The sequence below is a fragment of the Dipodomys merriami genome, unplaced genomic scaffold, assembly GCF_024711535.1.
Source record: "Dipodomys merriami isolate MVZ:Mamm:240054 unplaced genomic scaffold, mDipMer1.0.p SCAF_21, whole genome shotgun sequence".
NCBI lineage: Eukaryota > Metazoa > Chordata > Mammalia > Rodentia > Heteromyidae > Dipodomys > Dipodomys merriami.
In genome coordinates this window covers 32,477,577-32,505,129 of record NW_027203493.1, presented here as the reverse complement: position 1 = coordinate 32,505,129, position 27,553 = coordinate 32,477,577, and the positions used below count along the sequence as shown (strand labels likewise).

Genomic DNA, 27,553 nt, shown 5'->3' with positions numbered 1-27,553 from the left:
ACTTTTAAGGTAGTACAGTAAAGATTAACAATAACTAACGTAACTATTGTTATAAAACAATGGTGGAAATATATTGTAATAAAAGATGTAAAGATAGCCTTTCAAAAAAATATATATATATACATTTTTTGGGGGGTGGGGTTGATCTTGGGGCTTGAATTCTGGGCCTGGGTACTATCCCTGAGCACTTTTGCCAAGGCTACTAGTGCTCTACCACTCTGATTCATAGTGCCACTTCTGGTTTTCTGGTGGTTAACTGGAGATAAGAGTCTCACAGACTTTACTGTCCAGGCTTGCTTTCAACCATGATCCTCAGATCAGTCTTCTGAATAACTAGAATTACAGGCGAGAGCTACCAGCGCTCAACTCCTCAAAATATTTTATTTTAGATCTTAACCACCTTATTATTTCAACAACCATACAATTTTTTCTTTCTTTACAAAGCCAAGAACTTTATTTTTTTTTCAATTTAAAGGAAGCACTCTCTGGCTTTTCATCATATCTGAATTGTCAGGATCATTATTCTTACACTTAAGGGTTAAGTAAAATAAGGGTTCTTTAACAATCCCTCTAATAGCCAACATAACTGTAACTGAGGGATGGGTAGCATATACAGTGCAAATTCACATCCCAAGAAGGACAAAGGGGAAGTCACAAGATTTCGTTATGTTGCTCAGAATAGCATGCAATTTGAAATGTAAAAACTATTTCTGGGGGGGCTGGGAAGGTGGCTCAGTGGTAGAGTGCTTGCCTTGCATGCATGAGGCCCTGGGTTCGATTCCTTAGCACCACATAAGCAGAAAAAGCTGGAAGTGGCACTGTAGCTCAAGTGGTAGAGCGCTAGCCTTGAGCTGAAGAGCTGAGCAGAACCCAGGCCCAGAGTTCAGGCCCATGACCGGCAAAAAAAAAAAAAAAAAAAAATCTGGAACTTTCCATTTAATATTTTTAGGCATTGGTTACTATAGGTAATAAACCACAAAAACTAAAAGTGTGGAGAGACTTCTGAGGAAATTCCAGTTCAATTTGTCCCAATGTGTTTAAAGGCTACTAAACCTATCAACTGGTTTCAATTAGACTTGACAGCTTTCCCTAAGTCTTCCAACAGTTTGAAATTCCAAACTAATTAACATATGTATGCCTCTTTTTATTTCCAGTTAAAAACTTATTACAAGCAAGGTGCCTGTGGCTCATGCCTATTATCTTAGCTACTCAGGAGGCTGAGATCTGAGGACTGTGGCTCAAAGCCAGCCCAGGTAGGAAAGTCAGTGAGACTCTTACCTCCAATTAAAATTAACCACCAGAAAACCAGAAGTGGCACTGTGGCTCAAAGTGGTAGAGCACTACCCTTGAGAGAAAAAGCTCTAGGAACAGCACTCAGCTTGAACAGAGTTCAAGCCCACAACTGACGCAAACCGAAAACAAAACAAAACCGAAAACAAAACAAAAATGATTACACCGGATCAATAACACAGGTCCTAGAAATCAGAATGCAATTATAGACAGGTGTGCATTTGATTGGGCTCACATAAAATTATTTTAATTATTTCAACTAGCTGTCATAATATTTAAAAGGGACTACACATAAAAATCTAGATTTCCGGGCCGGGCGCTGGTGGCTCACGCCTGTAATCCTAGCTACTCAGGAGGCTGAGATCTGAGGATCGCGGTTCAAAGCCAGCCCGGGCAGGAGAGACCGTGAGACTCCTATCTCCAATAAACCACCAGAAAACCGGAAGTGGCGCTGTAGCTCAAGTGGTAGAGCGCTCGCCTTGAGCTGAAGAGCTGAGGGACAGCGCCCAGGCCCAGAGTTCAAGCCCCACGACCGACAAAAAAAAAAAAAAAAAACATAAATTCTCATTAAAAAAAAAAAAAAAAATCTAGATTTCCTGTACTCTCTGAGAAGGTTAAAAAGGCTAAAAGACCATATTCATATACAGAACTAATCAGGTAGCCCTCAATACTGGAAGACTCTCTTAGACAAAACCTGAACATTCTAATAAACATCACATTTTCATTACCTGTCCAGTACCTTGAAGGCATGTGGGTTTGAGTCTTATAACCTATCACCTATGAAAGGTGAATAATACTTTCTAGATCTTTCACACTTCATTAATTTATCTAAATGTAAAAGGCCACAAAATAAAACTTAGTTGTTTATGATTGCATAATTAAAAATAAAACAATTTATAACACCTTGAATAAAAAATGCAATAGAGGGGCTGGGAAGGTGGCTCTGTGGTAGAGCGCTTGCCTCGCATGCCTGAGGCCCTGGGTTCGATTCCTCAGCACCACATAAGCAAAAAGAAAAAAGCCGGAAGTGGCGCTGTGGCTCAAGTGGTAGAGCGCTAGCCTTGAGCTGAAGAGCTGAGGGACAGTGCCCAGGCCCAGAGTTCAGGCCCCACGACCGGACCCCCCCCAAAAAAAAAAATGCAATAGAACAAAACAGATGGTTAGGGGGATAATATACACAAAGCCACAAGTCCATCTGAAAGCTTGTTTGAGAGTCAAAGAAAAAGGTTTAAGTACTCAAAAACACTGCTATGATACCAAAAGTTTAACATTTTAGTTCCTTACCACAGGCCAGTATTCAGAATCTCCCATCCTCCTTTTCCTTTATGCATATCACTTTCAGTTAATTCATTAACTCTTAAGAAATGTTTAGGATATTGATCAAATACATTTACACCTTCAAAAATAAGTCTCTTCACACACTTTATTACCAGTAATCTACCATCAAATCATTTCTCAAGTATTTTCTACTACTTTCTGCTTGATGTACAAATGACACTTCAGTTCTTGGGTTTCAAGAACAAATTTCAATCCTGGGATGCTCTCTCCAATACTGAAACTCGTTTAGCCCATATGCCTACATGTTTATCTTTTCGCTAAAATTTTCCATAGGCTTTTTCGTTGAAAATTTATCCTTAAACCCTTCTCTAAAATTTAAGAAGAAGAGGGCTGGGATGTAGCTCAGTGGCAAAGCGCTTGCCTAGCAAGTGCAACGTCCTGGGTTTGATCCCCAGTACCAAAAAAGAAAAGACAAAAAAAATACAGTTAAAAAAAAATTTAAGAAGAAGAAAAAAAGTGACAAAATTGGATAGAAGGAATGGATAGCAGGAAATCAAAGGTCCAAATAAAATCACTATATTGTGCTGCTTCATTTAGAGTTGTTCTTTAAAAAACAAAACAAAACAAAACAAAACATAAAGATTCCTCAAAGAATTTCATATGCGAAAGGCACCGAGTGACAAGCCAAATGGGACTATCTTCAGCATGTGTGGACTACTATCATGGACTTAAAACACTAAGAAGAGAAATACACAATTGGTTAGGGTCAGGACTCATAAACACTAATCACACTTACTAACCAATTAGTAAGGTCTTAAGTTCTCCCCCACGCTAAGGGAGGTGGTGTTAAGGGCACTTGTATCTGAAGAGGAAAGAAATCAGAACCTTTTCTCTACAAGTTTTGGGGAAACAAAGCTTTCACCACAACGTGCAAGTCTGAGCACACAAAACCACGCCAGCACATGATTGTCTGTGTGTTGGGGGGGGGGGGGTGTCTCCTCTTCACTGAAAGGGAGACTTGCCCCCCCACCCCAACCCACCCCCCCCCCAGGAAAAGTACTCACCGCGCTATTGTGATGCGCCCCCCTCAGGCGGTCGCGGCCAAGGCCCAGGATGACAGGAAAGGGGCGGGGCACACGGTTCTTCTGCCCTGGAAAAGAAGGATGAGGGGGAATCGCCTTCATGCCCGGCGAAAGGCCTCCGCACTGCCAACCGCAAAAGCAGTCCTACCTCTGCTTCTCGGAGCTGGGTGCCCGCCGCCGGGGCCCAGCACGCCACCCGCGCTCCCGCCCGCGCTTCGGCCCCGGCCCCGACTCTCACGCACTCCGCCCCTCTTTCCTCCCTCACCCGCCAGCCAGCCAGACCTCCCGCGCCGCCCCCACGGCGCTCGCCGGCAGGAGCCTTCTCCGACGAACCTGTAGTCTCTCCTGGGCGGTCACGGAGGATCAAAGCAAGAGCCGCGTCGGTGACGCCTTCCGCCGCCCCCCCCCCACCCCTGCCCCGTCAACGGAATCCTTCCCGGGGTGGTTGGTTACCAGGCGGCCACTTGGGCGGCTGCGCCTACCCAGAGCTGCCCCCGGCAGGTTGCAGGCCGGCTCCTCAGCCTCTTCTCGCGAGAGCCCGCAATTCGAAGAGGCGAGGCTCACCGTGTTCTCGCGAGAATGAGCGACTCTCCGCCCCAGGTGGGTGGGAAGCTCAGGGCGAAGGCAGTGGAGGCAGTGGCGGGCCTGAGGTGAGTCGGCCGTCCACCAGCCGTGTTGGCGGAGCGGCGGGAAGTTTCGTGCGACCCGCTCCTCACCGACGTCGGCTTTGAGTCCCACTCAGCCCCCTCGACTTCCCGGGGGGAAGGGGGGCGGGGAAGGGCAGGCCTGGTCTCCAGCGCCGAGTTGGTTCGTCCGCCGCCCCTCCCTCGGCAGGGTAAGCCCCGAATCGCCTCGGCGGGGCCTTGGAGCGCGCGGGGACAGACGGGACCCGATGGAAGGCTGTGGTCCCAAAGGGCGCGCCCTCTTCCTCTGGAATCCACCCGGGCTTGGGTTTTGTCTGGTTTGGAGTTTGTTTCCGTCGTGGGGCTGGAACTCGGGCGCCGTCTCTGAGCTCGTTCGCTCAACGCTAACCTCTACTGCTCTGAGCCACCAGCTCCACTTCCCCACGCGGACGTTCAGTTGGCGGGAGCCGGTGTTCCCGCTGAAGCACCTGCGGATTGGGACGTCGAGGGCCCACCTGACGGGAACCGTGCCCCAGTGAGGAGGTCCCCGCCCCCTCTCCCCCCACCCAAAGCTTCAGCCCGGCTGGTCCGGAGCCTGCCCAGTGCCAAATGTGCATTATGAAAGGCAAGTTCGTGTCCTGGGGAGAAGAGCCACAGGGAAATCCCTAATCCTATTACGTTTTGCTAAAGACTTTGCTGCCCCTGGGAGCCTTGTGAGCAGAATGCATAGTTAACTCCACAGGCTCCACCTGCCACGGTGAAGAGAACCACTACCAGAGGAAGACATTGAAGCTGCAAAGATGAGTAAAAAGTTTTCGCCTTGCAAAGGGACAAAATAAAGGAAGAGAACCTGATTTACGTAATTTTGGTATGGAAACAGATTTATGGAAATAACTTTGTTGCCAATCCTTTAATCATTGTTTAGTTCGGAGGAGAATTTCCCCCGTTTTCCACATGTGATAACTTTCCAAACCGATATTTACTGTTAAACATAGGAGCAGTTGAGATGGGCAAATTGTAAGCATTCTGTCAGAGACCAAAGGAAAGCAAAGGTTTTTGTCATCGCGTATCAAATTGTTATTGCCAATAATCTTTGAAAAATGTACAATGGAAACTCTGCAATACAGATCCTCAAGCCAAAAATCACACACACAAAATCCAACAACAAAAAAGCCTAACAACAACCTCATCAATATTTTCTCCTGCAAGCTATGCTCAAAGGAGATAAGTCTAAAGCACAAGCTAGGCATAATAAGGTCTGTCAAACGTGGATTATTTCCTTATTTCAATATATCTGTTCATGTTCTAAAGAAAGTCTTTGATAGATCACAGAGCTGCTAAAAATATCCCTGTAAGTAAATATTTATTTATATGAGCACATACACACACACACACTTTTGACTCCATTCAAAAAATGCCCAGCACTTAATAGGACCACAAAAAACTTCTAGTTCAAGTTCTAGGAATTTTCCAAGAAAAATAACGAAAGGTTTGATACAAAGAATTCATGTCATACAGTTATTCAGAAAGAGAAAGATGGGAAATGAGAGAGGATAGAGAAGAGGAAAGGAGGAGAAGGGAGGGAGGCAAAAAGGGAGAAAGGGGAAAGAAAAATCGAGTAAAGTTCCTATTCACTTTAACTGAGAACTTTCAAATACTGTTTGCATGTATTAATATATATGTAGTGCCATGGATTCAGACCACAAATTTGTTTTATTCAATAATTTACAAATCTTGGGTTGGGAAGGTGGCTCAGTGATAGAGAGCTTGCTTTCATGCATGAGGCCCCTGGGTTCCATTTCTCAGCACCACATAAGGAAAAAGAAAAAAGCCGGAAGTGGCACTGTGGCTCAAGTGGTAGAGCTCTAGCCTTGAGCTGAAGAGCCCAGGCCCGAGTTCAGCCCCCACGACCAGACCCCAAAAAAATAAATAAATTTACAAATCTTATAAACCAGCAGTTTGATATAGAAGTAATGAATTAACAAGTTTGTGTGGTTGCTGTTGTAAATTATGTCAGCAACATAGACATATTTGTATCTTCCCAGTGTCCAAACTTATTGGAAAACAAATTTATAAGATGTGTCAATTTTATAGACTTTTAAGTCACCAAGAATTCTTGATTTCACTTGGTTCTTGTGGTCATTGACAAACACAGGTTCTTTTTATCCCATCACAATCTGTTACTGATATTAACTCTCAGATCATCCATTAAACTTCACAGAAATATACCAGTTACAGATAAGAGGATTTAAGCAGCTGTGAGGCTCAAAGGAGTCTTACTGAAGATAAGAGCCAGAGAATTGATCAAAATGCAGTCATTGCAAGTGGTATGTAGACATTAATATTATGATCCCAGTCACATAACTGTTCAGGATCAGAGATGCCAAAACAGAGTTGGTTCAAGGCACAGAACTCATCCAAGTTTCAGAGCTTGGCACAATGGCAGTTTCAGTGGGCTATATCAAACCGGACTCTGGTGACAGGAGTTTGTCACCTGCTGATCCTGTGAGTCATACAGTAGGGGAATTGATAGTGATTATATAGTGAGGGATTGGTAGGTGATTATATTCACCAATATTAAGTGTCCCTTCTTTAATCTGATCCAGATGAAGTGATTACATTTATTTGTTATATTTGATAAACTCACAGACTTAAGTTCCTCTGGAATGATTTTGATATGCCCCTGCATTTACATGTTCATAATGATTGAATTCATAGATGGTAAATTTTTTATCTATGAAAGTAAGTTATCAGTTTGTACCTTTTGATTTAAGCTGAATAAATGGTGATTGGTGGCTTGCACAAACAATGCAGTCATTCTTCCTCAGTATTTGTACTCAAAATTGAGCAAACGAACCAGAGGCATTGTTCAAGTGGTAGAGCACCATCCTTGAATGGAAGAGCCCAGACAGCAGCAGGAGGCTCTTCAGTTCAAGCTCCAATGACCATACCAAAATAAAATAAATAAGCAAACTTCTGCTTCATAAAATGGGGTTACTCATGATAAGATACATTCTAAAAGCTACTGTTCTATTCAATGTAGAATATCTAGCCCAGGGCACAGCTTGATCTCCACAATTGCCTACATTATAACATGGTAAATAAAAATGGTTTCAAGGCAGAGGATAAGGTAGCCTAAAGTTGAATAATTTTGTAAATTAACAATTCATATGAGAGTCTTACTTTTTAAACAAAATTTCACTAGCCCAAACTGATATTTCTACCTTAGCATGAGTGCTAGAATTGCAAGCATGGCTACCATGCATAACAAGAGGCTGCTTTTAAAGCATAGGAATTGGGCATAGGGGTCCAGCTCACTGATAGAGCACTTGTTCTGCTTCCACCCCATCCCAAAAATTTTTTTAAAGAAAAAAGGTTTGGAGCCTAGATTTCTTTGTAGTGCAAAGTTTGTATCCTGCCAACTAATGAGAGGAACAGGAAAACTATACACGCACACAAGGAATTCTATCCCTGTTCAGCAAATACTATATAGATACTACTCTAAGAATACTGAGATATGCAGATATTGCTGATATATATATTCTGATAACAAGATGCATAGGTAATAACAAAAGGAAAACAAGTCTGGTTATGCAGAGAAATAATGCACTATGGAGAAGTAAGGACTCAAAGTGTCCTACAAATGTCCAGTGATAATTGCCTAGCATATACAAGGCCTTGGTTCAATTCCCAGCATTGCAAGACAAATGGTGAGAGGGCATGTGAAAAACAGAGTCCACATGGCAAAAAATAGAAAGTAAATAAAGAGGAGGATCCATAATTGCACTTCCACAACACCCCCTCCTGTAAGAATGAATCAAGTTCTTGAGAACCACATTAATTCCTTCAAAGGACTATGTTCTCAACTTCCTAATTACTTCTCACTACACTCTATCACTTAACTGTTTTAACCTCTCAACATCATTACTCTAGGGATCAAGCTTCAAATTGTTGAAAGACTACATTCAAATCACAGAAACAGATTACTTAAAAGAGGTTATTCAGAATTCATAAAAGATGTTTATAAATCAATAGTAAAAGATAAACAGCATAACAAAGAGAACTGGGCCAGCTATGTATGAGGGTACATATCTGTAATCCCACCATTCTCGAAACTAAGGCAGGAAAAATGTAAATTTGAGGACAACCTGGGCTATACAACAAGACCTTGTTTCAAACCACATAAGTAACCTAGGACATGAAATTTAAAGAAAAGATAATCTTTAGACTTGCAAAAAATTTTTAGTTTTTTAAGTAAAAGAATATAATGCGGGGACAAAAGCAAATGCTGCAACCACTTGGGAAGATAGGTTGGTATCTGCTAACAAAGGTGAAGATGCATATACTGTAAGATCCACATAATATATTTCTAGGCACATATCATAATGAAATCCTTGTAGGTAAAAGAGGTAAGTGAAGTGTGATAGTAAATGTCTATAAAATAGGATTGGGGGGGGGATGGGGGGGGTGGAGGAGGAGGCTGGGAAGGGATGTGAAGGGTAAACAAAGGAGGAGGCTGCAATGCTTGATAAGAAATGTACGCATTAACCTGCCCATGTAATTGTAACCCCTGCGTACAGTGTGTTCACAAAAAAATTTAAAAAAATAAATAGAAAAAAAAAGGATTTGTGCAGGTGCCAACACTTTGTATTTCAGGAACAGACAAATATCTCAAAATAGAATCCACAAATAAAGCTCAATAATAAACCTATACTAGGATGTTAGCAAGATGGCAAAATAGAAAATTTCAATCTTGGTAACTTAAGAAACAATATAATTATAATTGAGGCAATGCCTTCACGGGAAACATATTTAAAGAGCAGCAGTCCCCACAAGAATGTAAAACAGAATTGTCACATTGACTTGGTGGTCACAGCACAAGAGATAAGAAAAAAAAATCTGCTTAAATTTTAGTTAAATGTTGCTTAAAGATATAAAAGTATTGTTAGGTGAAGTCCTTATTCTATAATGAACACACACAAACCTAAGTAATATTGCCTACTGCATCTAGGCTATAAGGAATGTCCTTTTATTCCTAGATTACAAACCTGCAGCATATTAATGTACTGATGGCTGCAGTCAATTGTAGGTGCTGTGTTTTATGAATAACTAAACACAAAGATAAAGTTTTAATACTGGTAATAAGAATTTTCACTTCTCAGTGATATTCAGTAGACACTATGTTGAAAATGAACTATACAATTTGTGGGTGAGGACAGGAGGGAAAAACTGAAGGAGGGCAAAGGAAGGAATGACGTCCAAAAGGAAATTACCTGACTTATGAAACTGTAACCCTTCTATATATCACCTTTATATTAACAATATAAAAAATTTTTTTAATTCTTAAAAAGGATCATCAGTTCTGTCATACCCTTATGGAGCTACAATCATTTATATTGACCAAACAATCCTTATGTGGTACATATCTGTAATCAGATATTCCTTTTCTCATTCTACTCCATCTGCCTCAGGCCTTTTGGAGAGGAACAGACAGAATGGCCTTTTTACCTGTCCGCTGTGTCTTAACATATCTTGGATCCAGAAGAATCATCAACACGGCCCTAGAAATCCAAGTACTGAATGCCTGGGCTAAGCATGTTACAGATGCATGCCGAGAGTCTATGTTCACAGAGCCATAGATAACTCCCTCATTTTCCAATGATCTGCAGAGTGTCTAATGTGGCTATATCCAGATGGAACACTCAAAGAATCCTGAGGTTTCATTTCTGCTATGTGTGTGCTGACCTCCCCCTTCACTTGTGGCAGACACAATTGAAATTAAAAGTGGGAGGAGCAGCAGAATGGTCTGTAGATTTGTAGAGAATCTGGCATGTCAGATAGGACTTTACAAGAATCTTTAGATCCATGGGTCTGGTATGGGAACTTCATATTTGCTGGGACTGTACTATTGTGGTAGTATGCAAGGTTTTTTTAAACTGTGACCTAGGAACATATTCATTTTTCAACTTCTCTAGTGATTTTAAACACACACTTCCAGAATGTGTTTACATGAAAGTCGCTCTACCCACTAATGGCCTGAGAACCCAAGAGAGGTGACAGCATATAACATTAAGATCTGTATCGAAGAAACTACAAGAGGTGGGCTGGGAAGGTGGCTCAGTGGTAGAGCGCTTATCTCGCATGCATGAGGCCCTGGGTTCAATTCCTCAGTACCACATAAGCAGAAAAAAAAAGCCAGAAGTGGTGCTGTGGCTCAAGTGGTAGAGTGCTAGCCTTGAGCTGAAGAGCTGAGGGACAGTGTCCAGGTCCAGAGTTCACGCCCCACTACCGACAAAAAAAAAATACAAGAGCTAAAATTTGAACACCATACTCTAAAGGAGACTTGGGATCTCAGCCCAAAAGGAGGAGCATAGTGAATGAAACACACCCAACCTATTGTAATATTGACAAGAGTTTCTAAGGTTGATTTTAAAATCTTGTCTTAATTCTAAATGCTGATATTTACTTGAAATTGAACCAGAACTAAAATTTTCTTTCATCCTCTGTCATGTTTCCCAGAAACCACCACCTCCATGAATTTTTCGTGTAACCAAGAGCTAGTATCTAAAGAGCATCTGAGATGAATATTCATGAACTCAACTTCTAAGGACAGAGGTCAGAAGGACTCGTTTGTATATGCCAAACAGAGAAGGGGAATCATGAGGCCAAAAACTGTTAGAAGGCACAAGGAGAAACTCAGGAGATGGGGTGGGGGGAATGTCAGAATATAGAGAATACTGAGTCATCGTTTGAGACTGGCTTTGCATAAAGTAAAAACTCAGTAGGGACAGTGAAACAATTGTTCAGCTCCCACAATAAAATTAAACTCGTATAAACCAGGAATTTAAAAGACTACAAAATGACAAATTATAATTTTATAATTATAAAATTATAAACACATAATGTTTATAATATTAACTGACCCTATAAAGCACAAAAGATAAAAACAACGTAACTTTTGTTAGGTGCCAGATTATACTCCAGAAGAATCAGTATCTGAAAGTAAAGATAGAACAATGTAATGTACAACTTTGTGGTCCAAAATTGGAAAAAGATTTCTACCCTATTTGTGAAAGGTTTTTACCCTAGTCTGTAAAACTCATTGTTTAAGATAATCAAAATTAAGTATAGAAAGACTTGAACCTTTCTGAAAAATGGAGAACATATTTTTTGTATGTAAAAAGAACAAAGAATTATTAGAAGATACAAAGAACTCAAAGTCTGCAGGGCCAGGAATGTGAAAGCAGGAGAAGGGGAATAATCAGCTCCTGAATCGGAGATTTATTCCCAAATGGCCAGCATGTAGAGAAAGTTCACAGGAATTGACATATAGCAACACTGCTAATAAAGGAAGCAAGTCTTTGCCACCCTCCAATGCACACTCTTATCTCATAAGCTGGAGAGTAAAAAAGGGAAGACACCTGCAGCAAAGGATCTGGAAGAAATGTAGATTGTCTTGTGAATTCCTGGGACACTAAGAAGGAAGAAGGTCCTTAGTGTCGCTACCCCATTCCTGCTAGTAGCATGAATGTGGAGAGTTGGATGTCAACATGCTGGTATAGATAAATGGATCAGTAGCAAGGCAGTTACTAGATAGGAGGCAGAGTGCTGAACATCTGACTACTTGGTTGTGACAGGGACATGCATTCTATAGCAGGAGCAACTACCTCCTGATGCTGATTGATTGGGGTGGTCTCTGGCTTTTACTTGGGCAGTATTGAGATAAGGAGAACATGACCCTCTGAGCCTTTAAGTCCTCATAGGACCACCTGGAATCTGTTTCTTAAGGATTCTAGTGATTTTGTAATGTCATCCCTTTCTCTTTAAACAAGTAGATTTGAATCTGTGCATTAAATGAAGCCTGGTGGATTATACCAGGATGCCACACAATTGTTCATAGTCTTCTGGTTTGGCAAAGTACACTTTACATTAAATTCCCATATCCACTTTCCCATCCACTAGGCAAAACAGTGCTCCCCTCCCCCCACCCCTACCCCCTGTGTATCACACGGGATTGCCATTTGTAGTGGATTTCCTTGTCTTCCTCATAGGGCCAAGAGCCTTTTGAAGCCATCAGGTTGGGATCATCCAAGCTTGCAGAACCAGCCATGTTCAGGGCCTCTGAAGATGCTGTACCACCTCCCTGGGAAATTGACTTCTTTCTTTCTTTTTTCACCTGGGGCTAGCTCAAGGCTAACTAACTCTACCACTTGAGCCACAGCACCACTTCCAGCCTTTTCTGTTTATGTGGTACTGGGGAATCGAACCCAGGGCTTCATGCATGCTAGGCATGCACTCTACCACTAAGCCACATTTGCAGCCCCAGATTGAATTCTTTCTACCTGACTAACTCTTGACTCATCTTTCTGATTCAGGAGATTATAGTGACATTGATCTATGTTGTTTAGTAAGTGGCCAGCTGCCACATGTTGCTATTTGATTTAATCTAATTTCAAGTTAAATCTAAAGCCATAGTTGCATTAGCTGCAGTTTATCACAGATTGTGATACTTCATCTTTGAGAAAAATTACCTTGGACTGCATTGATATAAATTGAGTAGGGGTCTGTATTTCACATTCCTCTAGTGTCCTGCAGTTTTTCTTCAGAGGACTCATCAAAGTTAAAATGCATATGCTATTTACATTTCTCTCATTAGGTAGACTTACTGAAGACAATAACCAAATCTCTTTTGTCTACAAGTTTGTCATGAGGCAGAGTACTGAGCATCTGACTACTGGGCTGTGGCAGGGGACATGCATGCTATAGCAGGAACAAGACCATCTGCCTCCTGATCCTGATTGGTGGCCTTTGGCTTTTACTCAGGTAGTACTGAGAGAAGGAGGAGTACAGGAAAACTGCACACTTGGTAGAATTTGGTCATGAAAATAACCATGAAATTGTCTTCTTATAAATATAAAATTTCTATTCCATTCAATCTGGGACCTTTAAGAAATATCAGAATGGGTCTGTGCAAAGATAAATAGCCTTCCCATTAGGTTTAAGACCAATCTGCATTTTTGCATTGTGTGTGTGTGAGTGTGCATGCATGTATGCGTGCATATATGCATGCGTGCCTGTGTGCACTGGTATTATGGCTTAAAATCAGGTCATTGTACTTAGCTTTCTTATTCATGGCTGATGCTCTATCAGTTTAACCACACCTTCAGTCTAACATATTGCTGGTTAACTGCAGATGAATGTCACAGATTTTTCTGCCCAGGCTGCCTCTGAACCACAGTCCTCCAGGTCAAAACCTCTTAAGTAGCTAGGATTAAAAGTGAAATCCACCAGCACGTGGGCAATCTGCATTTTTATCCTGAACTTTTCGTTTTCTTTCCTAAAATGACTGAGATAATATTACCTTGCTAATGAGGAGTGAGGGCTCTAATACTTAACAATAGAAAGTATCTAGATGTCAAACTGTGAAATACATGATTGGGACAAACAATACTTTTATTGAATTGCATAATTTTTTAATATTAAGTAGTAGTACAAAGGAGTTTCAATTCCACAAATCAGCTTGTGAGTGCTATTGATCTTTATCAATGTACTATGCAATCCTGATCAGTATTAATATTTGAGTGCCTATTATAACTGAGTAAACATACTTTTAATGATGAATACTTCATATGTTTATAATGATCATTATAGATTTATTTTTCATAATAAAGAAAAGGCAGTTATTAAAAGTAGTGAAGTAATATAATTTAAAGTGATGAATATTCTATTTATTCAAAGAGTTGTAAAATGAATAAAAGTGACAATAAAAAAATCTATTGAAATTTGTAGCTATCATGTCTCATTAGTGGATCACATGCAGTGGTTAGTAGTATTTAATATATTGACATTTGGAAATCTGAGTAGGATTTTGAAAATGTAGCAGATGTAAAAACAGTTGTCCTATATGTAAAGCATTGCTTTAAATACATCATGTATTTGCTAGGTTTCAGCATTAAGTAATACATTTCTATTAGCTTTGCCAGTTTCTCCAGTGCTTTCTTGAGAGCTGTTAGCAGGATTATTGCTTTCCATTCCTTCAGGCCCATGAGTATGTGGATCTGGATTACCTGCACTCAAAACTTTCATTTGTTCCAGATAACTTGTCAACCAAGTATGTCGCTCCTCGTTGGTCACAAATTCATTCACACAGGCCAGCATATCTTCTGGAGTCACAATTTTCATCCTAGAACTACAAAAACAAAGAAGACCAGTCCACAAGTTTCCCATGTCCAAATCATAAAAAGAACCACAATAATCAATTCCATCACCTCCTAATGCACAATAGGTTTTGGTACTTACCTGATAAGTTTGCCATCCGTTTTTGTAAGAAAACAAATTGCTAGAATGGCAAACATTATTTTAGCCATATCTTTTGTAGACATCATTTGCACTGTGAAGGGAAGCAAAATTAAAGTATTTTAAAAATACATTCAGTTAATGATATAGACCCATTGATTGCAGTTTCAATTTATAACCACATAGTAACAAATATGACAGAAACTAATTTGGTTACTTTTCATGAGAACCTTTATAACCAGTCTTATAGGATAATACATTAGTAGCATCATATATACATGCTAAAATAAACTAGACAGAAGACTTTTACTGTCGATACTTTTTTGCTAAAAGAAACTAGACATAAGACGTACTGTCTTGTTTATTTTTTTAGATTTCTTTTGTAAATTATATAAATTTTAAATCACATGATGAGTGCAATTTAAAAAAATTCCTATTTTAAGTTTTTATACTAAGTACAATGCATTAGAAATTGATTTTTCTTAATTAGGTAAACTGTAATCATTATTTATGAAGCAAGTGCTATTTTCAGGATGTTTTATTAGAGAAATTGCTATCATATCTGAACAGAAAATTTGGCGGACCTGTTTTTCAGATATTTATTGATTTAATGAACACTCCTCTTTGATAGCAGCTGATTCTGCATTTTGAGGTGTGATGCTTAATAGAATGCTTGACTATATCTTCTTTCCTCTGTTTGTTAACAATGATGTTTTAGTATAAGTTAGTGCTCTTTCCTCATTTACTCATGAAAATTTTAATACCAGTATGGAATATTTTTGTGTCCTGTGCCTTTTGAAAATCGTAAAGGTTATTATTATAGGAACATATTTTCTAAATGCTCACAGTTATCTTAAAACACATAATCTAATACTTTTATATTAAAGTACATTATTTTAAAACTATGTATTTTATTTTTAAAGCAGCATAAAAAACTTCATAGCCTGTTACATATCTATATTACTACATTACTGGGCAGATAAAAACTGACTAGAGGAACAAATGAAAGGTTCCTTGATTTGTGTCACAAATGAGCACTGTAGTTGGAGGATGGGAGCATTGGTGTCTAATCTAATACTTTGTTCCCCTTCCCCTGGTAACTTCAAACATCCCTACTTTGTGTCTTTGAGAAAATGTCATGAAAAAAAGCTAAAAATGACTTTATTCAGAGTAAAGTATCAACCAGGAAAGAAACACTGGGGTAAGGATTTTAAGAAAATAATCACTTTTCTAGTTAGTAAACAGATTAATAGTTGGAATCAGGACTTCTCTCTCCCACAGCCTCTTTGCTTTCAAGATAAGAAAGAAATGTTTAAAATATGTTATGCCAGATTTAATTCTTTCATTGTTATTTCAGACGTGTTTTTAAAAAGGTAGCTTAGAATACATTAACCAAGAAATATGACTTTTCAGCATAAATTTATTCTGTAATTTTTACTTTATAATAAACCCAATGATCGCGTCTTTAATATTTACAGAGGACAAATCACATATTTGTAACACTTGGTACAAATTAATTGTATGATAATCAACCAGCTCAGTGATTTTAAGAAGATTAAAAAAAAAACTTACCATAGAATGACTTAAAACGCAAGAACTTCTTCTAGGTGATGCTAAATAGTTGCTGGTAAACCAGAGACAGCAAATGTTTGGATGGAGCCTGTCAAAGGTGTCTTTTATATGTCTTTGCCCAGCAGGAGGATCTTTCGTATGTTTAAAGATGACATTGCTCCCAATTGGTTCTCAAGTACAAGACCAAAGATGCCACATCCCCAAGAGGCAGTCCCCATTCCTCTTAACTTTCCAATAACTGGAGAGTAATACTGTTTATTATAGTGATTAGGCTAGTTTTAGAGATACCTGGCTTGCAGTGTTCAATACTTGTGATTTCCTGGTATAAAGTTGTTACTGGGAAGTTTCTATGCAGGCAAAGAATACTAGTTCAATTATTTTTTACATTCCTGTGTATATTATCAAGCATGTTTTCAGGATTATATCATACTCCATGAGATATAAACACATGATATATGCTTTTACAAGCCTACCTTATAATACTTGCATACTTTGGACTAAAAGAAATGGAAACAAACCTAGTATCTATGAACCTGTTCAACCTCACCCTAATATTACATCCAATTATATGGTGTAAACACATTAGATGTATGTAGATTTGAGATTTTAAAATCATAACAATTTTATTACCCAAAGTAATATTGAAATAAGTACCTTTAAATCTGCAAACACATTAAACATGCAGATAAGTTTTAATACTTTCCTATTACTGGTGAACATAAATAAAAATTTATATATGGGCTGAAAAGACAGACGAGTTGTTTAGTGTATGAAGAAAATATATTGGGTTATTCCATTTAAAAAATACATATATGTGTTTAAATTATAAAGAAAAGCAATCAAGTAACTGTAAACCTGTAAGCAAGAATATGGGAAATAGTTGGTGTGTGATAGAGGAAGAACTTACAAGAGAGACTAAGCTGTGAGCGATATTCTGTCTCATAATCTGAACAGTGAGTAATGGATATCCATTTTGCTCTTTTTTTTTTTTTTTTTTTGGTTGGTCATGGGATTTGAACTCTGGGCTTGGGTGCTGTCCCTGCGCTCTTTAGCTCAAGGATGAGCGCTCTACCACTTGAGTCAAAGCACCACTTCCGGTTTTCTGGTGGTTTATTAGAGATGAGTCTCATGGACTTTCTTTCCCCGGGCTGGCTTTTAACCGTGATCCTCAGATCTCAGCCTCTGAGTAGCTAGGATTACAAGTGTGAGCCCCTGGTGCCCAGCTTGCTCTTTCTTAAGAACTAAATATGTTTTCTATAAGATTCTGAATATATAGTGCATTTTACTGTTCAAAAATAAAAAAGGAAGTTTAATTGTGCCTCATTTGGTGGAGTGATAGCATTGAGCAGATAAAGCACAAGGACAGCACCCAAGGACAGCCCTGAGTTTAAGCCTAAGCACTGTTACTAAAAATAAAATACTAAAAATCATAAAGGAAATATTTAGGAAGTAGATTTTATCACAGGTATATAAAAGTGTTTAATTTAGAGCACTGACTAAATGGGAAAATTTATGTAAGTTTGGAGTAAAAAACATAACATTCAATACTTTTTGACATTTCCAGAGAATTGTTTTTAAACTAATAATGGAAAGAAATATGATCAATATATTAAGAAGTTTTTTTTAAGTTAATGTCAGTATGAAGAATAGAATGACCATGGCCAACATCTTCATCATAAATATAAACTTGTGCATTCTAGACACTGCTATAAGAATCTTTAATAAAACATGTAATCAGATAAATTTAGGGAATGGGTTGGGTTAGCTAAGTGAGATGAGGAGATTGATGAAAGGGGTGACACTGATCAAGGTGCATTGTTTTCACAAACTGATGTTGAATTGAAATCCCTTTAAACAACCACCGGAGGATAATTAATTTTTTCAATTTGATTTAAAAAAGAAAACTAAAAATAGTGTAATCAGAGACAGGAAGACATGAAAACATCATTATTTCACTTTATGTGATCATTTACATTGGAAAACAAGTTTAAGAAAAAAAGATACTATTAGAACTAATAAGAGCCCCACAATACTCCTTGATTTAGGAGAAAATTATCAAAAGAAACAATTAACTCTATACCAAAAATAACCATCTACAAACATTAAAAACATATAATCCAGAATAGCCTTGGTACTATATATATTTTTAGCAATTGATGTGGGACACAGGAGATTGTCCCAGAAAAAATTTTAGTACATAGAAAACATAAAAGGTGATTAGAGGGCTGGGAAGGTGGCTCAGTGGTAGAGCGCTTGCCTTGCATGCATGAGGCCCTGGGTTCGATTCCTCAGCACCACATAAGCCAAAAGAAAAGCCGGAAGTAGCGCTGTGGCTAAAGTGGTAGAGCGTTAGCCTTGAGCTGAAGAGCTGAGGGACACCGCCCAGGCCCAGGACTAGACCCAAAAGAAAAAAAAAAGTGATTAAAATAAATGATTCAGAATGCTAACAAACAGGATAATAAAGTAACAATTATTTCTACCCACAATGTAACTTTAATATACTCCCCACAAAATTCTGATGGGTATTTTAGGAGAACTTAATAAACTCATAAATTAGTATGATAGTAGAAATGTTTACAAAGAAGAATTTGCAAATAACAGTTTGGCCATATTACAGGTACATATAAATCTCTCCATCGAACAAGTAAACAAAAAACTTAGGTCATTCTATTCAACAAAATGGTAAAATAGAAAGTCTCAGGTTTCATGGCTTAAGAATCAATTGTATGTAACAATGGGCAGGGATGGGAGGGGGAAACTCAGAGAAAGAGAAGGAAAGGGTGACAATGTCCAAAAACAGAAATTGTTCTTTACCTGATTTATAAAATGGTAATCTCTCTGTACAACATCTTAAAAATAACAACAAAATTATATTTAAAAAGAAACAATGTATGTTGAAAACGAACTTTACAACTTTGGTGGGGGGAGAGGATTGAGTGGGGAGGTGGGAGAGGATGGCAAGGGATGGGAAAAAATAAATAAATAAAAATAAAGAAACAATGTTTTAAGCAAAAGGCCCAGAATCCAGTTAAAAATCGATAGTTTCCCCCAAAATACGAAATAGAATTATGGCATTGAAATGGTGACCATGACCAAAACAAACAAAATAATTAGCTTAAAGTTCATTCATGAATTGCTTAAAGACAAACATGTTCTTTAAAAATTGTTGTTTGGGCCAAGACACAGGCTCACACATGTAAATACCAGCTTCTTAAGAGGGTCAGAGATCAGATGGGCAGCCTACCATGCAAAAAGTTAGTGAGACTCCATTTGAACTAATAATCCCAAATGGTGACACATTCCTTAGGAGAATTAAAGTCCAAGGCTGGTCTTTTCCAAAACAAAAGACCTATCTAAAAAAAATAGCTAATGACAAAAAGATACTGGGTTTGTTGTGTCATGTCTGCCTAGAAAGGTTGCAGGCCTTGAGTTCACTTCATTACTAGCAACATAAATAAAGTAAAATACATTAAAATATTAGGGAGCGGTAGCACTATTCAAAAGGAAATGTACTCATTACCTGACTTATGTAACTGTAACCCCTCTGTACATCACCCTTACAATAAAATTTAAAAAATTTTAAAGTATTAAAATAACATTTGAAGTGCAAGTATGGCTCAAATGGAAGAAAAGTAGTCTTGAGTTAAAAATCAAGTGACATCTGAGGCCCTGAAATTAATCTTGAATCCCACCACAAAAATAAATAACATCCTGTTAGATGGCATCTTCACCCTGTAAACATCACAGGCACACATATAAACTCAGGTTGCCTGGTCTAATATATGTAGGCTGTATGGAATGGACTAAACTACTAGATTACAATCCTACAGCAAATTACTGTAGTGAGTTTTATAGACCATTGTACGTGCTGTGCACTTCTGCTTAACTAATCATAGAAAAAGTAAACATTTCTCACCTGTATGGTACTATTGTGGAAGTATTAGCATATGTGCATATGTGTCTGCCATCATTGGCTAGATTTTTCTTTTAGTAAGTGACCACCTGCCTTTTTTTTTTTTTTTTTGGTCAGTTGTGGGGCCTGAACTCTGGGCCTGAGCGCTGTCCCTCAGCTCTTCAGCTCAAAGCTAGCACTCTACCATTTGAGTCACAGTGCCACTTCTGGCTTTTCTGCTTATGTGGTGCTGAGGCATCGAACCCAGGGCCTCATGCGTGCAAGGCAAGCACTCTGCCACTGAGCCACCTTCCCAACCCAAGCTATTTTTAATATTTTAAATTGTTATTATAAAGGTGATGTACAGAAAACGTACATTTATTTTTTGACAATGTGATCCCTTCCCCACTGTTCTCCCAGTGTGTTGCTATTTGTATTAAATAACTTCAAACTAATTTAAACCTAAAATCCATCACTGATCATATTAGCTATATTTTAGGAAATTGTTAAGTGGTCATAATATCAGATAGATCATAGAACACTTTATCTTTACTGAAAGTTCTTTGAACATCATTTATATAGTTTTATATTTCACTTTCTTACAGTGTCTTATACACCATCAAAGTTAAAAAGTCAAATATCATGTATATTTCTCACCAGGTGGTAGGCTTCATGAAGATAAGAGCCATGTCTATATTGTATACTAGTTCATGCAATGGCTGATATATTTCATGAAAAAGCCACTGAATCTGAGTATAATAATGAAACAAGCAATTAAATTTCTTTCAGTAAAAATAAAACTTTGATTTCATCTGAGAAACATGAGTGGATTGGTTATTCATTAGGTATTAGACTAATCTGCATTTTTTGATTCTGGTCTATTTTGGATTGAACTGATGACTGATCTCTCACTCAACTTTCTTGCACATGAATGGCATTCTACCACTTGATTAATGTCTCAGTCTTCACTTACTTTATTTTCTTTAAGGTCTGAGACAAAGACTCAAACGCAGTATCTGCCACTGCTTTTGCTCATTGGCTAGTACTCTACCAACTGAGCCACGTCTCCAACCCATTGGTCTTCATTTTGCTGATTAGTTGGACATGGAATCTAACAGACTTTTCTACCAGACTGGCTTTGAACCATTATCCTCTAGGTTAGTCTCCTGAGTAGATAGAATTATGAGCTACTGGCACCTAATGAGTATGTCTTTTTATCCTGAAAATTTATTTTTTTTCCTAAGATGAAAAGGATAACAGCACTACATAATAAGAATCATTTTTATATGTATATATATATATGTATATATATATATGGGTATCTATTATATGATGAACATTTAACCTCATATGATTATAATCATGACAATAAAAGTTATTTGAGCTGTAGCTCAAAGTGGAAGAGCATGAGCCTTAAGCACAAAAGCTCAGGTACAATACCCAGGCCCTGAATTCTAGCCCCATTACTAACAATAAATAAAACTTAGAGAAAGGAGCAAACTCCTTTATTAAAAATTGATAATTTATTTAAATTTGTGGCTATTATATCTGGTAATAGATTATATTCCATGTTAGTATTAGAAATATTGGCGCTTAAAATCTGAGTAGGATTTTGAAAATGTAGCATGTAAGATGTAAAATGTAACATCAAAATGTAAAATGATTGTCTTTTTTTTTTTTTGGTCAGTCCTGGGGCTTGAACTCTGGGCCTGGGCACTGTTCCTGAGCTCTTCAGCTCAAGTGAGCACTCTACCACTTGAGAGCTATAACACCACTTCCGGTTTTCTAGTAGTTTATTGGAGATAAGAGTCTTAAGGACTTTTCCTGCCCGGGCTGACTTTGAACCAGGATCCTCATATCTCAGCCTCCTGAGTAGCTAGGATTACAAAAATGATTGTCTTATGACATGTAGAACAGTGCTTTCAATACATCTTGTTTTCAATGAGTTTTAGCATTAAGTAATGCAACAATATCAGCTTTGCCTCCTTCTCCAATACTTTTTTGATAGCTGTATGTCATGTATGTTGTGTCATGCTTTCTGTTTCTTGAAGCATGTAGGATTGCTAATCTGTATGATGTAACATTGAAATTCTCTTAAGTTTTAAAGTAACAATCAAGTAAGAAAGTCTGTCCTGGAAGATCACATCTGTTTCCAAATATTCAGTGAATGGCACTGCAGCTGTGGTTTTCATCTTAGATCTACAATAAGAGAGAAGACAACCCCATAAACTCTCAGTGTTCAAGTTATAAAACTAACATTAAAAAATCCATTCCAGATGGGGTACATTGAGCAACATGTATCATACTCATAAACTTATTTATTGAATGGTAACTTCTATGTACAGTTACTTAATGATAATAAAATGTAATTTAAAAAATTCCATGACCTCCCAATGCCCAACAGGCTTCAATACTCACCCAACAGGTTTGCAATCTCTTTTTATCAGAAAACAAATTGCTATCATAACAATCATTACTTTAGCCTTATCTTTTGTAGACATCCACTGTGAGAGAAAGCAAAATTAGCTATTGAAAAATATATTCTGTGATTTAAACAACATAAATGCATTGATAACCATTTCCATTTATAGCCACATAATTAGTAACAGATATGATAGGAACTAATTGAGTTGGTTTTCATGAGAGCCTTTGGAATCAGCCTTTATATAGGATGGACATGTTACTAACATATATATATACACATTAGGAGAAATGAGAGAGAAGTTTTAATACCTTTTTTTCATTGCCAAGACTATTTTTTTTCATTGCCAAGACTATTTTTGCAGTAATGTCTTTACTAAATATTCATGATTTTATATGTATATAAATCACATAGTATACATACTACTACTTGTCTAGGTACTTTTTGAGATTTCTTGTGAAAATTTTGATATATAAATTGTAAGCCACAGGTGAATCAAAGTTTAAGGATTTCTTCATATGATTTTTTATGACTAAATTTTTATGACTAAATTTTTTATGACTAAATACTTATAATTAAAAATTGATGTTGGAAATGGTGCTGTGGCTCAAGTGGTAGAGCACTTGCCTTGAGCTGAAGAGTTGAGGGACAGTGCCCAAGCCCAGTGTTCAAGCCCCACGACTGACAAAAAAAATTTTATGTATTGATTGGGAACAATATGATCACTGTTTACTTAAGTAGTACTGTAAATGTTTTCAGGATGGAACTTCATTATTATAACTGTTATCATAACTATGAATAGCAACTTTGCAGAGCCTGATTTTAAGCTATTTACTGACTTAATGTACATTCTTCTCAGCATTAAAAGAATTTGTGCAAGCTTTGAAAAAGCATTGGATTCATCAATTGAATATGAATCTTGGGATGTGTTGCTTAATAGAATGTTGGACTGAATCTTATTTCCACCGTTTATTTTATTAATAATGATGTCTTATTACTTCGTAGTGCTCTTTCCTCATTTGCTCATGATGTTTTTAATCCAGCGTGGAATATTTTCACCTTGTGTGCCTTTCAATAATTACAAAGGCTATTTTTACAGGAATGCTTTTGTTAAATGTTCATGGTTATTTTAAAACACATAATTTCATGTTTTAAAGGGAAACTATATCCCTTAAATGTAGCATAAGAAACTTTATATTCTGCTGCTTCTGCATATATCCTGATAGTTACATTACTAGGCAGCTAAGAGCTATGAGTGGAATAACAAAGGAAGCTTTCCTTGGACTGTGTCACAAAAGAGCACTGTTACCTGGAGGACAGGAGCATTGCTATCTATTCCTAGTTTTGACCACTTTATCTAGTGACCTCAAATATCTCTGTTTTTAATCCTGTTCTTGAGAGGAAGTGACATCTTTATAGGAATGCCATGAACAAGAGCTGAAAATAAATTCATGTATAATCATCAGACTAGAAAGTTGGAAAAGGCTGAAACCTGTGGAAGAGAATGATTATTCAGGAGTGAAGGAGTTTTTTATCAACTTCAGTATTTGGAGTGTAGTCAGTATTTGGAGTGTAGCCAGAAAATAAACACAGTAGGTAAGGATCTTCTTCAGAAAAATAATCTTTCTATACATTAACATTGCATCAGAATCTTTCTCTCCCCCACCAGCCTCTTTGATTACAAGATAGAGAGATTTCTAAAGAATTTTATGTCAGATATTCATTCTTTTTTATTTTTAATTATTTTATTTTATTGTAAAGGTGACATATAGAGGAATTACAGTTACATAAGTAAGGATTCATTCTTTTACTGTTGTTTCAAATGTAGCTCAATAGTCAGGTGCCAGTGGCTCACACCTGTAATCCTAGCTACTCAGGAGGCTGAGATCTGAAGACTATGTTAGAAGCCAGCCCAGGCAGAAAAGTCCCCGTGAGACTCCTATCTCCATTTAACCACTTAAAAGCTGGAAGTGGGGCTGGCTCAAGTGGTAGAGTGCTAGCCTTGAGCACAAAGAGGCTCAAGGACAGTGCCCAGGCCCTGAGTTCAAGCCCCACAACCTACCCCCTCCCAAAAAAGTAACTCAAAAAGCTTTAATCAAAAATAATTTTTGAGTCTTTCCTGTCATATATTTACTCTGTAGCTTGCCACTTTATATTAAATCCAGTGTTACTCTCTTTAATATTTAAACTGAATAACAGGCATATTTGTTTTTTAACTTGAAAAGTTTTTAATTGTTATTATAAAGGTGATGTACAGATGGGTTACAGTTTCATAAGTCAGGTAAAAGTACATTTCTTTTTGGACAATGTCACCCTTTCCCTTGCTCTCTCCCAGTTTTAATCTCCAATTGACATATTTGTAGAAATTGGTACATATCAAGCCATTTTTTAATGATCAAGAAGCTCAATGATTTGAAAAAATTTAAACAAAACCTACCATTTAATCACTAAAGAAGTTCTAGATCTGTTAGCAGATGATGTTAAATAGTTGCTAGTCAACCTGAGACAGCCTATGATTTGGACTGTAGCATATCAAGTGTATCTTTTATATTTGCTCTTTGATTACAGGAGGATCTTTTGTGTGGTTACAGATGATTTCATTCTCAATTGACTCTCAAGGACAGTGCCAAAGCTGCCACATCCACTCCAATGGGTAGTCTTACTTCTCTTAACTTTCAGATAGTTGGATACTAACGATGTTTACTATAGTATTTGGGGATTGTGTCAGAGATATCTGTGTTGTTGTCAATACTTGTAATTTCCTGATGTAGAGTTATTACTGGGAAGTATCTTATAGGGCAAAGATCACCATACATATTTGTACCTTATGTATATTCCTGTATATATTATCAAGTGTGTTTTCAGAATTATATCATAGTCTTGAGATGTAAATCCATGGTATATATTTTTCCAGGCCTACCTGATAGTACTTTCATACCTTTGACTAAAAGCAATGGAAACAAACCTTGTATGATTTGATATGAGTGGACTCTAGAGGCAACCTATGAACCTGTTCATCTCTTCCTTAATATTACATCCATTCATATGGTACAAACAGCTGAACAAATCCTATTTAGGTTAGATGTGTACTATATACTTTGAGATCTATCATCATAACAATTTTATTATCTAAAGTAATACGAAATGAGTGCCATTAAATCCGTAGCTGACTAGCAAACACCTAAAATACACCCATTACTTAATATTTGTCCTTCACTGATGAAAAGAATAAAAATTGGTATCATAGGCTGGAAAGATAGCCTTGAGTTGTTGAAAGGAAAGTATAAGAAAAAAAAAACATGGGGACTGGGAATGTGGCTTGTTGGTAGAGTGTTTGCCTAGCATGCATGAAGGCCTGGATTAGATTCCTTCATACCACATAAACAGAATAAGCCATAAATGACACTGGCTCAAGTGGTAGAGTGCTAGCTTTGAGCAAAAGAAGCTCAGGGACAGTGCCCAGGCCCTAAGTTCAAGTCGCAGGACTGGTAAGCTCTCTCTCTCTCTCTCTCTCTCTCTCTCTCTCTCCCCATATATATGTATATATATATATGACTATTCATTTTTAAAGGATAAATATGTGGTTCAAAGAAAAGCAAGCAAAAAGCAAATAATGATAAATCTGAAAACAGGTTGTGGAAAAAAGTTGGTGTGTAATCAGGAAGAACTTAAAAGGAAGTTCTAAGCCATGAGGCATATTCTGTTTTTTTGTTTTTTGTTTTTTTTTTTTTTTGTCGGTCGTGGGGCTTGAACTCTGGGCCTGAGCGCTGTCCCTCAGCTCTTCAGCTCAAGGCGAGCGCTCTACCACTTGAGCTACAGCTCCACTTCCGGTTTTCTGGTGGTTTATTGGAGATAGGAGTCTTACGGTCTCTCCTGCCCGGGCTGGCTTTGAACCGCGATCCTCAGATCTCAGCCTCCTGAGTAGCTAGGATTACAGGCGTGAGCCACCAGCGCCCGGCTATGAGGCATATTCTGTTTCATAATCTTATTAGAGATGATGATAGATGTCTATTTTAATTTTTCTTAAAAACTACATGTATATGAGATTCTAAACACATGATACATTTTTGTTGTTTGAAAGATTAAAAAATACTTAATAGAGTTTTTCATGAGCATATTAAACTTTTTTTGTTTTGTTTTGTTTTGATTTTTTTTTTACCAGCTTTTGTGGATCTCTGTGGATCTCTGGTTTGTTTGGTCAACTTTGTTCTCTGATAGCCATTCTCATGGGAGTAAGAGGCTTCTAGCACAGTATGATTTGGCTTTCCCTAGTTATTTTTTTTTTTTTTTAATTTTTTTTTATTGTAGAGATACTATACAGAGGGTTACAGTTACATGAGTGAGGTTATGAGTACACTTATACTTCCTCTTGAACATTGTTACCCCCTCCATTGTTTTCCCCCTACCATCCCCTCCCTCCCTCCCTTCCCCAAGGTTCTTTTTTTTTTTTTTTTTTTTGATCGTGATTAAGTGATTACTTAATTTCCGGAAATTCACAGTATTGTGGAATAATGATGCTCATTTAAAGTCACAAGTTCATTCTAACTTTCCTGGAGCAAATTGTCTATCACAGTCTGTAATATATAACGGTGCTCATATGTTATATACCATATATGTGATCAGCAGCATGGGGATATTTAGTAGTGGTTCAACCAGATGAGTGGGAGTTCTTTGTTTCTTAAGTCCTGTTAGTTTTGTCATATCACCTAACATTTTGGATTCATCATCCACTTATCAGGGAGACCATGTACTGTTTGTCTCTTCGTTCTTGGCTTACCTCGCTCAACATGATTCCTTCTAGCTCCATCCATTTCCCTGCAAATGCCATTATTTTGTCATTTCTAATGGCTGCATAATATTCCATTGTGTATAGATACCACAATTTTTGGATCCATTCATCTGTGGTGGGGCATCTAGGTTGTTTCCATATCCTAGCTATTGCGAACAGTGCTGCAATAAACATGGAGGTGCACGTGTCCTTGTATATTGGTTCCTGTTGTTCAGGGTAGATGCCTAGAAGTGGTATGACTGGGTCGTAAGGGAGGTCAATCTTTAGCTTTCTAAGGACCCTCCAGACTGCTTTCCAAAGTGGTTGTAT

The 27,553-nt window shown here is 37.8% G+C and overlaps 1 protein-coding gene and 1 long non-coding RNA gene across 9 annotated transcripts in view; both read right to left on the bottom strand.

Annotated features, from left to right (window-relative positions):
• Positions 1-4,297, bottom strand: part of LOC138834099 (BTB/POZ domain-containing protein 10) — a 65,266-nt gene extending 60,969 nt beyond the window's left edge. For 6 of the 8 annotated variants that reach the window (XM_070032863.1, XM_070032871.1, XM_070032862.1 and 3 more), the window contains exons 1-2: positions 3,984-4,064; positions 3,633-3,718 (exon numbers count right to left, since the gene is read on the bottom strand). The gene's annotated coding sequence lies outside the window, so the exon portion shown is untranslated. Of the gene's footprint in view, positions 1-3,632; positions 3,719-3,915; positions 3,936-3,983; positions 4,065-4,214 lie in introns of those variants that run through there. The other 2 variants (XM_070032865.1, XM_070032866.1) reach the window with 2 other exon arrangements.
• A 9,424-nt stretch (positions 4,298-13,721) lies between these two features.
• On the bottom strand, positions 13,722-16,228 carry LOC138833774 (uncharacterized). Its single transcript, XR_011373959.1, has 3 exons — positions 16,142-16,228; positions 14,573-14,663; positions 13,722-14,462 (listed from the first exon to the last, which is right to left on the bottom strand). It is a non-coding gene; the product is annotated as an uncharacterized lncRNA (long non-coding RNA).
• Between the last annotated feature and the right edge of the window lie 11,325 nt (positions 16,229-27,553).